Consider the following 14,687-nt stretch of genomic DNA (forward strand, 5'->3'; position numbering starts at 1 on the left):
GGTTAGGGTTAGGGTTAGGGTTAGGGTTTAGGGTTAATTACGGTTAGGGTTTCGGGTTAGGGTTAGGGTTGGTGTTAGGGTTAGGGTTAGGTTTAGGGTTTGGGTTAGTTTTGGTTATGGTTTAGGGTTAGGGTTATGGTTAGGGTTAGGGTTAGGGTTAGGGTTAGGGTTTGGGTTTCGGTTAGGGTTTAGGGTTAGGGTTAGGGTTAGGTTTAGTTAGGGTTAGGGTTTTCAGTTAGGGCTAGTGTTGGTTTAGGGTTAGGGTTAGGGTTAGGGTTAGGGTTAGGGGTAGTGTTAGGGTTAGGGTTAGGGTTTGGGTTAGGGTTATGGTTAGTGTTAGGGTTAGGGTTAGGGTTTGTTAGGGTTAGGGTTAGGGTTTGTTAGGGTTAGGGTTAGGACTTAGGGTTATGGTTAGGTTTAGGCTTAGGGTTAGGCTTAGGGTTTTCAGTCCTGTTTCCAAGTTGCCAACCGTTTTCTCAAAATTTCATACAATTGAAGATTCCTCCCTGAACCAAGGTGCCAGCAAGTAAAGCTCATGCTGTGCAAGGAGTCCCCAGGTTAACACACAAACTGCACCACAAAACCACAGCTTCCGGTCTTTCTTTCCTGACCAGAAGGGCTGCTGTTTCCTGTTTTCAGTCCTGCCTCCCAAATGCCAGCCAGACTCCCAAAATTGCATACGGACGAAGATTCCTCCCACAAGAAAGGTGCCAGCAAAGAAATCTCTTGCTGCCCAAGGAGTCTTTATACTGGCAAACCCACTGCAACAAAAAGATAAAACTTCCAGTCCTTCTTTCATGGGGATAAGGACTGTTGTTTCCTGTTTCCAGCCCTGCCTCCCAACTACCAGCCAGGCTCCCAAAATTGCGTATGGATGAAGATTCCTCACAGATCAAAGGTACCAGCACAAAAAGTGCTTGCTGCTCATAGAGTACATAGCCTGGCCCACCAACTGCACCACAAAGCCAAATCTTCCAGTGTTTCTTTCCTGGGGATAAGGGTTGTTGTTTCCTGTTTTCAACCCTGCCTCTCAAGTGCCAGCCCAACTGCCAAAATTGCATACGGACCAGGATTCCTCCCACAGCAAAGGGGCCAACACAGAAAGCTCTTGCTGCCCAAGGAGTCTCCAGGCTGACACATGAACTGCAAAAAAAGCAAAGGTTTCCATTCTTTCTTTCCTGGAGATAATGGTTGTTGTTTCCTGTTTTCAACCCCTCATTTTTTCCAGAATTTCCCACATTTTTCCCCTTTTTCCCCCCATTTTCTTTTTTTTTCCCCATTTTTTCTACATTTTCCCAGTTTTTTTCCCATTTTCCCCATTTCCCCCCATTTTCCCAGATTTTCCCCCATTTTTTTCCACATTTTCCCAGATTTTTTCCCATCTTCCCCAAGTTTTTCCACATTTTCCCCCATTTTTCCCATTTCCCCATTTTTTCCCCATTTTCCCAATTTCCCCCCCAATTTTTTCCATATTTTCCCATATTTTTCTCCATATTTTTCCCCCATTTCCCCCCCATTTGTCCCCATTTTCCTGGATTTTTGGGCGCCCAGTTTTCCAAATTTCCCCAGTGGGAAAAAATGGGCGGAAATTTGGGAAAAAGCAGGAATTTCAGGGAAAATGGGGGAAAATTGGGGAAAAAAGTGGGAAAATGGGGGGGTGGGAAAAATGGGGAGAATTTGGGAAAAAGGACGGAAATTTTGGGGAAAAACTCAGAAATTTGGGAAGATGGGGTATTTTGAGAGGAAATGCAAGGAACATTGGGAAAAAAGTTGGAAATTTGGGGAAAACAGGTGAAAAATCACAAAAAATAAGGGAAAATTGGGAAAAATTAGGGGAGTTTGGGAAAAAATTGGGGAAAAATGGTGGAACTTGGGGGAAATGAAGAAATTTGGGAGAAATGGGGTGAATTGAGAAAAAATGGGGGAATTTGGGAAAAATTGGATGAAAAATTGGGGAAAATTTGGGAGAAATTGTGAAAAATGGGGGGAAATTTGGGAAAAATGGGGAAAAAATGGGGGAAATTTGGGAAAAATGGATGGAATTGAGAAAAATGGAGGAATTTGGGAAAAATAGGAGGAATTTGGAAAATAATTGGGGGAATTTGGGAAAAAAGTGGAAAATTTGGGAAAAATGGATGAAAAATTGGGAAAAATGAGGGGAAATTTGGGAAAAACTTGGGTGTCCCCACGGGGTTCGGCCCAACCATGGACCCGATGGCCCCGGGATCAGGTGAGACCCCTTTCCACCCCCTGACCACTCTCCCTCCCTGGCGTCACTACCCTGCCCCCCCCGGGTCTGGGTTGTGACCCCTTCCCCACCCTCAGACCCCTCCCCCACTCTGTGACCCCTCCCCCACTCTGTTGCCCCTCCCCAATCCCGTGGCCCCTGCCCCATCCCGTGGCCCCTCCCCCACTCTGTGACCCCTCCCCCACTTTATGGCCTCTCCCCCACTCTGTGATCCCTCCCCACTCTGTGACCCCTCCCACACTTTATGACCCCTCCCCCACTCTATGGCACCTCCCCCACTCTGTGACCCCTCCCCCACTCTATGGCCCCTCCCCCACTCTGTGGCCTCCCCCCACTCTGTGACCTCTCCCCCATTCTGTGATCCCTCCCCCACCGACAACTTCTCCCTGCAGAGGTGTGGGCAACTACCCAGGCAGGATGATGCCTGACCCTGGCAGGCAGCAAAGTCCCCCCCCTGACACGAAGAACCCCGGAGCACAGGGACCGTGCTCTGCATGACAGCCCCGGGCACCTCTGGCTGCATCACCACCTTCCCACCCCGCAGCCATCGCTGGCAGAAGGAGCCCACCTGCACTGTCCCTCTGACGGTGCTGCAGGGAAGGCCTGCCCTGGAGAACATCGTCCTCCTGTGCAACAGAGAAACTGGGAGAGTCCTGACAGATGCGTGAGGCTGTGGGATGTGGTAGCTTTAGGAGATTCCTCCAGGAACACAAACGACATTGCCCTGCACCTGTAGGCTCACTCTGCAGAGGAGTGTGAAGCAGTGTCCCCAAGGGAAGTCTCAGCTGAACAACTCCCATCTTTCCGCTGCCTTTAACCTCCCTCTGCCTTGCTTCTCTTCTCTTGTGGCTACAGGCAGTGCCCTCGGCCCTACTGTGGGCTGTGCAGAGGAGCTGTTCCTGGGCAGAGCTGTCTCTCTGCAGTGCTCCCCGCTTACCAGGAGCTCCCTGTGTACCAGGAGCCCGGCCCAGCTGAGCAGCACAGCAAGAACCAAAGGTAGCCCTTTCTCTGCCCGTCTGGGTTCCCTGCAGGTGTCCCTGGGGCTCCAGGGGAACCTGCTGTGGAACAGGCTGAAGGAAACAACGATATTCACCCTCTTCTCACATCTTCAGTGACACTTCTTTCCAACAGTGACATTTGTCCTCTTAGAAAATTAACGGGGTATGATGATCACCTTTTCTAGTTTCATCATTACACAGGACACCAGGAGGATGACAGCAAAGGATCTAGTAACTCCCTGGCACAGTGGGGGTTTTCCTGGAGTCACACACACGGCTGTGTGTCAGGGCTCTGAGAGGTGTCCACACCTGAGCTGGACTGATGCACTGCTCACACACACTGGGAGTGCTCAGAGACACGAGTCCTTCCCTCGCACACGCATAGGCAGTTCATTGCAGACCATGTCTCCCAGGGCTCCTGCTACCACTTCCGGAGCCTGGAGCCACCTCAGCCATGGAGTGCTCCCACCCTGCCCGCTCCTACACTTCAGATGAACGTTGGGGTTTTCTACTCCCTGGAACTGCCCAGTCCAGCCCCTCCCCGGTCCCCCCATCTCTGTGCCCCACCCCAGCCCAGCAGAGCAGCGCAGTCGTTTCTGGTCCTGCAGCAAGAAAGGGAGGAAATAGAGGACAGGAACAGTGACTGCGTGTCTGGACTGCTCAGATGATCATCAACTCAGGCGGCAGTTCCTGCAACCCCAGGGCCAGACCCACTTCCCAGTGGCCCGGGCAGCTGCTGCCACATGGGCACAAGCTCTGCTGCCCAGGAGGGTCCTGTAGTGAAGGGTTTTGCAGATGGCCACGTAGTGGTCGTAGAACATGATGGTGAAAAGGGCAACCTGCGCTGTGATCAAGAAGAAAAACAAAAAACACCTGTGCAGTTCATCCTGAGTAGAAGATGCTCCTGGTGTTCCAGAGGGAATTGACCATGGCTTTGGGGACAGTGGTGCAGATGCAGCCCAGGTGTGTGAGGGAGAGGTGGAGCAGGAAGAAGTCCCTGTGGGTGGGTGTGCAGCTGGTGGTGGCAGGCTACAGCGCTGAGGATGAGGCCGTTGGCCAGGAGGGCAGCCAGGGAGATGCCCAGGAAGAAGCAGAAGTGCCAGAGCTGCAGCCAGGAGGAGGAACTGGGGGATGGAGCTGCTGTTGGACATGAGCTTCCTTGGGGCATCAGGAAGTGTCCAAGGAGGAAAATGCAGTGAAAACTTTGGGACAGGTTTTGTAGCTCAAACCCATGAATTTTTCTGAGCATCTACCCTCATCCCAAGTATCTGCAGTCACACATATGTAGATTCTGGACTGTAGAAGACAGGCTTAACATGACTTTAAGATGATTTCTTCTGAATTTTTTGATTTATTTTTCTACTACCAGGTCTGAGAGCTGCGTCACGGTGACACGGGGGGCATCGTGGAACCAAACGAACCCTGAGACATTTCAGAATCCCACGTGTGTTGAGTCTGTCTGAGTTGGAGTTCATTTTGTCCCTGCAGCCGTCCCAGTGCTGTGCCTTGCATTGGGAGCTGCAAAGGGGTTAATCACACCAGTGCTTTGGCAACTGCTGAGCAGGGTTGGTGCAGCATCCACATTGTCAACTTCCTCCCTAAAAAAGCTCAGGAAAGGAACAGGAAATAGGAGAAATCCATTTTTTTGAAATACTTACCTTCTGAGCGACCTCTCTGTGTGGTGAAGCCCTGCTTCCCGTGAAGTGGCCAGGCGTGGCTGCTGAAAGGAAATAGAGAATAAATCTTTTTATTTTCCTCTTCACTTATGAATGCACAAACTTTAACTTTTGCTGTAGTAAAGTGCCTGATCTCAAGGTAGAAGTCATTTTCCATCTTATTCTGTCTCTCCTGTCTGGCTGGGAAGGGCAGCGATAGAGTGAATTGGTGGGCACCTGGCATCCAGGCAAGGTCAACCCACTACAGCATTGTAGGGTCTCCTGGAACCAAGGACTGTTGGGACACTGGGGGAACTCACAGAATCAAGCGGCCGTTGTGACACTGTCCTGCATCATGGAAGCAAATGTTCCCTGGGAAACTACAGAAAAGCAGGGAATTACGGGACGTCATTTGGATGTGCAGGACCTCATGGAATTAAACAAACCCTGGGATATCTTTGGAACCTCAGAAATCAAAGGTGTAAAACAAAAGAATTAAACCCAATGGCCAGAAACCATTGGATGGAATATTTCTTTAAGATGCCAGCTGGGGATTCGTGGGGGTACTCTGCCATGCATGAATCAAAGAATCAGTATAAATTTTGGACTATAAATACAGTGATACTTGAAAGACCCTTCCCTTCACAAGTAGTCCAGAGTTATGTAATGATTTTGCGGTCAAATAGGATCTGGGATTTTATTCGTGGAGCAAGACTGCCATCTAGCGTCCATTTCTTCCGGAAAGGGCAGTCATTTTCGCAGAGTGGTCTTCTCACTTCGCAGGCCTCTTAGCATCTCTGATTGATCTATCCGACTTCTAATCCTTAAAATCAATGTTCTAGGACCAACTAAGACATGTGTCTTATGACTTCTCATTTGCTTAAACAATGTTTAATTGACTTTCTTCTTAAAGAGAACAATCTCTCTCTCCTAAAATTAATTGTAATCATAAAAGAAAAGACCACTACCACGCCTAGTAAGCAAATCCCTTTGTCCATTTTGTCTAAGAAAAACGTCTTATTTCCTAAGTCATTTAGAAAGGAGATCCTCTCATTTCTGTGCCATTGTGACAATATGGGGCCCCAGGTAACACCTGGAACACTGAACACTGCAGATTCCTATGGAATCAAGGGACTATTTTGACATTCCAGGGTCTCATGGAAGAGGGAGGCCCCGCAGAGAGATTCCAAATCAGAGGTTTGGGCAATCGTCAACCAGAGGAAGTTCAACAAGGGGATGTGCCGGATTCTGTCATCGGGATGGGGCAACCCTGGATGTACGGACAGACTGGGAATGACATGCTTCATAGCAGCGCTGGAAAATGACTTCTGGGGTCCTGGTGGATGGCCAGTTGGCCAAGAGTCAGTGGTGCCCTGACAGGGGCTCACCGCTTGGTCAAACAAGGGTTTTCAGACACAGGAGTCCTTCCCTTGCACACCACGCAGAGAGTTCATGGCAGCAGTGGCAGTATGTTCTCGGGCTCCTGCTGCCACGCCCGGAGCCTGGATGTACTTCAGTCCCTGTGGGGTGCCACTATCAGAGATGCCCCACAACCTGAGGGGCATTTACAGTTTAATACTGTAAATGTAAAGTGAAACAGAGACACTCTTTGCCCCACCTAACTTCAAGGCTCCCGCAGGAGACTGATGGCATCTGTACTTGCTCAGGGTCATCTCCCCGCACCACTACCAGGTAGGTGCTCAAGACTTGTCTGTGCAATGCAAACAGAGAAAACTTCTTTGGTCCTTCCGTGTCTCTCCAGAGAAGGCTAAAGAACCTCTGTGGGCTCGGTGAGAAGTCAATGCTGGAAGTAATGATTCTATTGTGCGTGGTAAACAAGAGTGTTTGTCAGGTATGAGATGAATGCCCTGGGGAGCTGACCAGGGTTTTCCAGTGTTCATGGCAACAGATCACACCCTACCCTGGTGGTCCTTCTTGTCCTCCTACGGAGTTGAGTGATAACGATGGGAAAGAGAATGAATTTTGTACTGTGCCGCTGAGTGCCCTTAAACTTGCTGCATATATGCTGCTTCCAGCACATCCAGTTCAGGTGTGACAGGCTGTTCCCTGCTCCGAGGAGCAAGAGGAGCAGGAGGAGGGACACAGCAGAACTCACTTACAGAGACTGCTTCTCCATGAAGTCCAAAGCAGGTGGGAGATGCCACGCCAGGTCCGATCTTTCTCTGGGGAAGGTGCTTCTCCCACGCACTGCCTCCCCGTAACACTGGGGCCACAGCCCCTGAAAAAAGCCAAGTGGTCTTTGTCTCCCGCAGAGGTGCTCCTGCTGCCAGCAGGGATGCTCCCCGGGACAGGTCAGGAGAGGCTGAGCCGGCGGTGCTGAGCCCGGAGGGACGTTCTACCTCTCGTGCTTTTCGACCATTCTCACAAGCGCGTGCCCTGGAGGAAAATTCAGGTGTCTCCACGTGCCGACAGACAAGGGATGTGAGGGAAGAGACGATGGCGGTGAAATGAGCTCATGGCCTGTCAATCTTGAGCTCCCCGATACCAACCCCCACCCCTGCCACCCAGCCCGACCCCGCCGCCTCCGCGGTGCAGAGTCCCGAGAGCCGGCTCGCTGCCGCCGCTCTCGCCAGGCGTCCTCATCCAGCCCGCACCCGATGAGAGTCCGAGTGGCGCCGGCGCCGGGCTCAACCGCGGGCCGGAATTGTCGGAGGAGGGCAGGGGAGGGAGAGGAGGTGAAGAGCAGGCGGCTCGCCCGGAGCAGAGATCCGGGGCTGGCGGGGAAGCGAGACGCCGGGCGGTTGATCGGCGGTGCTGGACTGGCGGTGCTGGCCGCGGTTCTGCTCTGTGCGAAGGGCTGGCGGCCGCGGACCGTGGGAGTCGGCGCAGCCGGTGGGGTGGCCCTGCATGTGCCTCGAGGCTGCCGTCCTGCCTGGCAGGTTCTTCACAGAGCTCTGCCCCCGAACTATCCTCACGTCCCTCCCTCCCTCTGCTCCATAAAGCATTGCCTCGGAACACTCCTGGCTTTTTTCTTTGTCAAGCCCTTCCTCTTTCCTTGACTTACTCTCTGTCCTTCAGAGAACTCTTGCAGTCCGTCCTTCCCCTTTCCTACTTTTCTTCCTCTCTTTGCTTTGCTTAGTAAAGCCCCTTTCCATTCTTCAGTGACTTCATAGGTCCACCTCTCTTTCCCGCACTCATCTCTCCAGCAAATACTAATGGACACTTCCACTACTGCACACATTGACATCCTCTTAAAATTCTTCTCTGTATGGTCCTTACTGCTTCTGCGCCCTTTCTTCTGGGAAACAACATCCAGTGCGAAAAGCACTTCTTACGGCTTACCTTCTTTATCAACCCGCCAATGTCTGCCGGCAGAGGCCAGGTGCAGCAGGACCCATTGGGAGAGACCACCGAGGGCAGTGAAATCACCATCAAGTGCGCACACCCCAACATACGGATCTGTCATTTTATCCATTTCTACCGGCAGCTCTCGGTCCACAGCCCCGAGCTCCTGGCACGCGCTGCTAAAGGGTCCAGAGTGCTGCGGGTGCCAGCTCGTCAGGAGATGAGACTTGCTTTGCAGCAGCCCAGAGTCTCTGGCTGTGCCTTTCTCTGCTGGGAAAATGCACAGTGCGAGAGAGGAAGGTGGTTCCAGCAGGGTTACTGGATATCCCAGCCCCAACGGTGGCAAAGACAGCAAAAACCGTAGGGAATATTCTGAGGGTTGAGAAGGGAACAGGATGAACACTCAGTAGGTGATAATAAAGCACAAGAAGGGAGCACACGGCGCAACCACCTGAGTGTTTCGTGCCAGTGGTGGTGCTGGGAGAGCCCTGGTCCACCCATCTGAAGGGGCAGCTTAAGGTCTGGGGTCTTGACAGATGGAGACCCTTACTCCCAGCCCCTTCTTAGATCAACTCCCCAGCGATCCCAGGCACCCATCACACAACAGGAAATATTCTGTTCAATTTGGTTAAGTCTAAAATGTCCTTTCCCTTACAAAACATTCATGAGGAGGAGAAAAACGATGGAATGATGATAATGGTAAGAGTAAGAGCATTCCGCTGGAAGTGCTGCACCTCCTCAATGCCTAAAAGGGACTTCTAAGCAGGTGGAGGGTCCTGAGGTTTTCACAGTCTTCCCAGGTGGAAGAACAGCATCAAGCTCACCTTCCCTATGCCAGTGTTCTCCTGACCTCTTAGATATCACAGCAGAGATAACACATTTACAGGAAGGTGAGGAGTCTGCATTTGTACTGGGAGGATAAGGAACATAAGGATAGGTGAGTTTATCCATTTCTACCGGCAGTTCCCTTTCCACAGCCCCGAGATTCTGGCACGCAATTCTAAAGGGTTCAGAGAGCTGCCGGTGTCAGGAGACCGTATTTCCACCATCCTCTGACTCTCCTGGCCCCCTCATGGGCACGTGGCTCTGCTCCGTGGCAGACGCCGAATCATTGACACCATCGTTTTGGAGCTTTCTTATAAATACACAACTCGGTTTATTCGTTGTGCTGCGGAGCAAATTAACGCCCCTATGAAACCAAGAAGATTCAGTCCTAAGCAGAGCACAGGCTTGTGAGAGTATGCAAAGTGACATTACACAGCACAGGGCAGCACAAGCCTAGTCATACTGCAATCAGCTGCAACGTGTGTTCCTAACTTCTCCTGACCCATGGTTTCCTTACACCTTCCTTGCACCTTTCTTTCTTCTCTGGCTCATGAAGATCTTTTCTCTTTGGACAGGAAGAAGGATCTGACCTTGCCTTGAGGGTGGAAGTGAATCCGCAAAGCCGGTCCGGCAAACTGCTCAGAGACTTTTTATCTTTTGACCAGCAAAGGTATTTGTTAGCAGCGCTGGGAGCAAGCCAGCTATTGATGGAAAAACTTGCTCGCCAGTTCCTCAGAAAATCAGCACTTGTATACATTTTCAGATGTGATTAAATGCATATTCAAACTATTACAACATCTATCAATACATATTAAAAATAGGCGGAGTATACGCGAAGCTTGGGGCGGTGCTTCTCTTGGTACTCCATTTCGAGGGGTCGTTCCCATCTTCCTCCATAAGGTAAAGGTCTCTAACACATCTTCCTCAGCTTGACCCTTCTTCCTTTCCATTGTTCTTGACCCGCTCACTGAAGCTTGGAAAAGGTCCTGGCTCCAGGCTTATTTCTTCTCTTCAAATGTCTACCCGATCCTGCTGTATTTCTAATTTTTTGCCTCTAGGCCTATTGCATGTTCTTGTATTATTCTCTTAATCTTTGGTCCAGTGAGTAGAACAGAAAGGGTAGAGATCATTTTGGATATTGGTAACTTGTTTGCAGGCCCAAATCTCTTAGTTAACTCTTTTGGGCCTAGCCTCCTATATCATTCCCCAATTTTTGTTTAGAATTTACGAATTCCTTCGTCAAGTTCCAATGGATTTTGGTAGGTATGCATAACAGCCGACATTATCTGCATCTTTCTAACCATGATGCTTGATTTGTGCCATAGCCAAATAATTAGGATCAGTAGTATAATCATGCTAGCTCCTAAAACCATTATTGGATATAGCAAATAGTGGAACACTTGTGATGCCGTAGGGGAGTATCCAGTAAAGATGTCCCACCGGTGGTGTTCTCCCACTTTTTCCACTTTGGTTAAAACAGTTTTTATGCTCTCAGTGTTGTGTTCCACTTGCCAGAGTTTAGTCGTTCTCTTTACTTCTTAGACCGGTTTTTCTATATCAGGATATTTGAGCATTGCTTTGAAAAGATTAATGTTCATTTGTAACTGTAATTTTGGCACATCATGATACATTATATAATCAGCTTCAATCAATTGTCTAGTAGTCACTGGAACGTAAAATCAAATCACAGCCTGTGATTCGAGTAAAATTACATACACAAAAATTAGTACCATTTGTGATTTCATGACAAGCATCTATAGAAAAATTAGCACAAAAAGTCCTAACACATGCACATCCATTTCCTACATAGTAGACTTGTGATTGGGATTTAGAATGGGGAAGCATCTCAGAGGTTCCCAAACTATTCTCAGTATCTAAACATAAATCTTTATTTTCTACTACAGCATTTTCACAGATATACCCCAATTGTCCTTTAGGAGTACTAGCCTCAGTACTAACTGATTGCCACCTTTTCTTGGTGTGATCGTAGCTTGCCCAGATACTATGGTCTTTTGGTCTGAAAATTACATTCTGGTGTATGGCTCCTAATGTCAGGATAGGAAAGACGGTCTTTTCTTTAGTTGCACTGATAGTGAGTACATAAGTTCCAATTTGTTCATGTTGAGGGTTGTAAGTGAAATTCAGGAACTGCCACCACGCATGGTAATCTTTCTCAAATTGTGTAATGGAACTGTTTCTAGCTATTATTTCTCTTACTTCTTGTGCTAATAATCCTGAAGTTCCTTCTCTTAATAATCCTGCAGCTACAGACTCTACCCACTGTTGGGTTTGAGACATTGTACTGCAAGTGCAAATATTTTATGGATGGCACTAGCACAGTCAACGAATTTTGGTGAAATAATTTGCAGTGTGATTAGCTACTAAAGTTAACAATTTAACTGCTAATGATGGTGTTTCTGCCAAAGTTAGCAAAGATGATCTTAAAAGGACTTTGTTTTCCTAGATCAGATGTGACAGCACTAGGTATATTCACCAATACTTCTTGATCTATGGTGTTTAATACACCTAATCCTGTACCAAACCATCCAGTTACATCTCTCTGAATCCTGGTACGAGGGGATCTGGCCTCCATGCATGCCAGACTTTGAGGGTTAGATATATATAGGGGTGACAATCCTTTTATATATTTGACATGTTTCCTTGAAGGTTTATTGGTTTATTAGGGTTAGGGTTAGGTTTTAGAGTTAGGGTTAGGTTTAGGGTTAGGGGTTAGGGTTAGGGTGGTTAGGGTTAGGGTTTGGGTTAGGTTTAGGGGTTAGGGTTAGGGGTTCGGGTTTAGGGTTAGTGTTCGGGTTAGTGTTCGGGTTAGGGTTTAGGGTTAGCCTTTAGGTTTAGGGTTCATGGTTGGATTTAGGAATGGGGTTGGGGTTTATGGTTACGGTTAGGATTAGGGTTTAGAGTTAGGGTTTAGGTTTAGGGTTTAGCGTTAGAGTTAGGTTTAGTGTAAGGGTTAGGGTTAGGGCTTAGGACTTAGGGGTTAGGGTTAGGGTTAGGGTTGGGGTAAGGTTTAGGGTTCGGTTTAGGGTTAGGTTTATGGTTAATTAGGGTTAGGGTTAGGGTTTAAGGTAAGGGTTAGGGTTAGGATTAGGGTTATGGTGAGTTAGGGTTAGGGTTTAGGGTTAAGGTTAGGGGTTAGGGTTAGGGTTAGGGTTAGGGTTCGGCTTAGGGTTAGTAAGGGTTAGGTTTTAGGGTTAGGGTGAGGGTTCGGGTTTGTTAGGGTTACGGTTTTGGGTTAGGGTTAGGGTTAGGGTTACGTTTAGTGTTGGTTAGGGTTAGGGTTAGGGTTAGGGTTAGAGGTAGTTAGGGTTTGCGTTTTGGGTTAAGGTTAGTGTTTGGGTTTGATTTAGGGTAAGGGTTAGTAAGGGTTAGGTTTTAGGGTTAGGGTTAGGGTTCGGGTTAGCTAGGGTTACGGTTTTGGGTTTGGGTTAGGGTTATGGTTAGGGTTAGGGTTGGTTAGGGTTAGGGTTAGGGTTAGGGTTAGTTAGTGTTAGGGTTAGGGCGAGGGTTAGGGTTAGGGATAGGGTTAGGTTTAGGTTTTAAGGTTAGGGTTAGGGTTAGGGTTAGGGTTAGGGTTAGGGTTAGGGTTAGGGTTAGGGTTCGGGTTAGCTAGGGTTACGGTTTTGGGTTTGGGTTAGGGTTATGGTTAGGGTTAGGGTTGGTTAGGGTTAGGGTTAGGTTTAGGGTTAGTTAGTGTTAGGGTTAGGGCGAGGGTTAGGGTTAGGGATAGGGTTAGGTTTAGGTTTTAAGGTTAGGGTTAGGGTTTGGGTTAGGGTTAGGGTTCGGGTTCGGGTTCGGGTTACGGTTAGGGTTAGGGTTAGGGTTCCGACTAGTGTTATGGTTAGGTTTAGGGTTAGGGTTAGGGTAAGGGTTAGGGTTAGTGTTAGGGTAAGGGTAGGCGAGGGTTAAGGTTAGAGTTAGGGTTAGGGTTTGGGTTTGGTTTACGGGTTAGGGTTAGGGTTAGGAGTTAGGGGTTAGGGTTAGGATGGTTAGGGTTAGGGTTAGGGTTAGGCTAAGCGTTAGGATTAGGGGTTAGGGATTCGGGTTAGGGTTAGGGTTAGGGTTTAGGGTTCAGGGTTAGGGTTAGGGTTAGGGTAAGGGTTAGGGTTAGGGGTTAGGGATTATAGTTAGGGATAGGGTTAGGGTTTAGGGTTCAGGGTTAGGGTTAGGGTTAGGGTAAGGGTTAGGGTAGGGGTTAGGGATTAGGGTTAGCTTTTGGGTTTAGGGTTAGGCTTTAGGTTTAGGGTTTTGATTTGGGCTTAGGAATAGGGTTAGGGTTTATGGTTAGGGTTAGGATTAGGGTTTAGTTTTAGGGTTTAGGTTTAGGGTGTATGGTTAGGGTTAGGTTTAGTGGAAGGTTTAGGGTAGGGGTTAGGTTTTAGGGGTTAGGGTTAGGGTTACGGCTAGGGGTCGTAAGCCTTAGGTTTTAGGGTTAGGGTGAGGGTTCGGGTTAGTTATGGTTACCGTTTTGGGTTTGGGTTGGGATTAGGTTTAGGGTTAGGGTAAGGGTTAGGGTTAGGGTTAGTGTTGGTTAGGTTATGGTTAGGGTTAGGGTTAGTTAGGGTTAGCGTTTAGGGTTAAGGTTAGGGTTTGGGTTCGATTTAGGGTTAGGACTAGGTCTAGGGTAAGGGTTAGGGTTAGGGGTTAGGGGTTAGGGATTAGGTTTAGGGTTAGGGTTTATGGTTAGGCTTTCAGTTTAGGGTTTAGGGTTAGGCTTTGGATTAGGGTTAGGGTTAGTGTTTATGGTTAGGGTTAGACTTAGCGTTTAGAGTTAGGGTTTAGGTTTAGGGTTTAGGGTTAGGGTTAGGTTTAGTGTAAGGGTTAGGGTTAGGACTTAGGACTTAGGGGTTAGGGTTAGGTTTAGGGTTGGGGTAAGGTTTAGGGTTCGGTTTAGGGTTAGGTTTATGGTTAATTAGGGTTAGGGTTAGGGTTTAAGGTAAGGGTTATTGTTAGGATTAGGGTTATGGTGAGTTAGGGTTAGGGTTTAGGGTTAAGGTTAGGGGTTAGGGTTAGGGTTAGGGTTAGGGTTCGGCTTAGGGTTAGTAAGGGTTAGGTTTTAGGGTTAGGGTGAGGGTTCGGGTTTGTTAGGGTTACGGTTTTGGGTTAGGGTTAGGGTTAGGGTTACGTTTAGTGTTGGTTAGGGTTAGGGTTAGGGTTAGGGTTAGAGGTAGTTAGGGTTTGCGTTTTGGGTTAAGGTTAGTGTTTGGGTTTGATTTAGGGTAAGGGTTAGTAAGGGTTAGGTTTTAGGGTTAGGGTTAGGGTTCGGGTTAGCTAGGGTTACGGTTTTAGGTTTGGGTTAGGGTTATGGTTAGGGTTAGGGTTGGTTAGGGTTAGGGTTAGGGTTAGGGTTAGTTAGTGTTAGGGTTAGGGCGAGGGTTAGGGTTAGGGATAGGGTTAGGTTTAGGTTTTAAGGTTAGGGTTAGTGTTTGGGTTAGGGTTAGGGTTAGGGGTTAGGGTTAGGGTGGTTAGGGTTAGGGTTAGGGTTAGGGTGGTTAGGGTTAGGGTTAGGGTTAGGGTTAGGGTTAGGGGTTAGGGTTATGGTTAGGGTTAGGGTTAGCTAGGGTTACGGTTTTGGGTTTGGGTTAGGGTTATGGTTAGGGTTAGGGTTGGTTGGGGTTAGGGTCAGGGTTAGGGTTA

General features: G+C 48.6%; 2 long non-coding RNA genes across 2 annotated transcripts in view; both read left to right on the forward strand.

The window, feature by feature from the left end:
* LOC127463282 (uncharacterized) overlaps nt 1-14,687 on the forward strand; it is a 94,472-nt gene that overhangs the window by 78,910 nt on the left and 875 nt on the right. The window lies entirely within an intron of this gene.
* On the forward strand, nt 645-1,137 carry LOC127463283 (uncharacterized). Its single transcript, XR_007900751.1, has 2 exons — nt 645-707; nt 1,090-1,137. It is a non-coding gene; the product is annotated as an uncharacterized LOC127463283 (long non-coding RNA).

This window comes from Manacus candei, unplaced genomic scaffold (assembly GCF_025592945.1).
Source record: "Manacus candei isolate 608988 ecotype Guabito, Panama unplaced genomic scaffold, ASM2559294v1 h1tg000153l, whole genome shotgun sequence".
Taxonomy (NCBI): Eukaryota; Metazoa; Chordata; class Aves; order Passeriformes; family Pipridae; genus Manacus; species Manacus candei.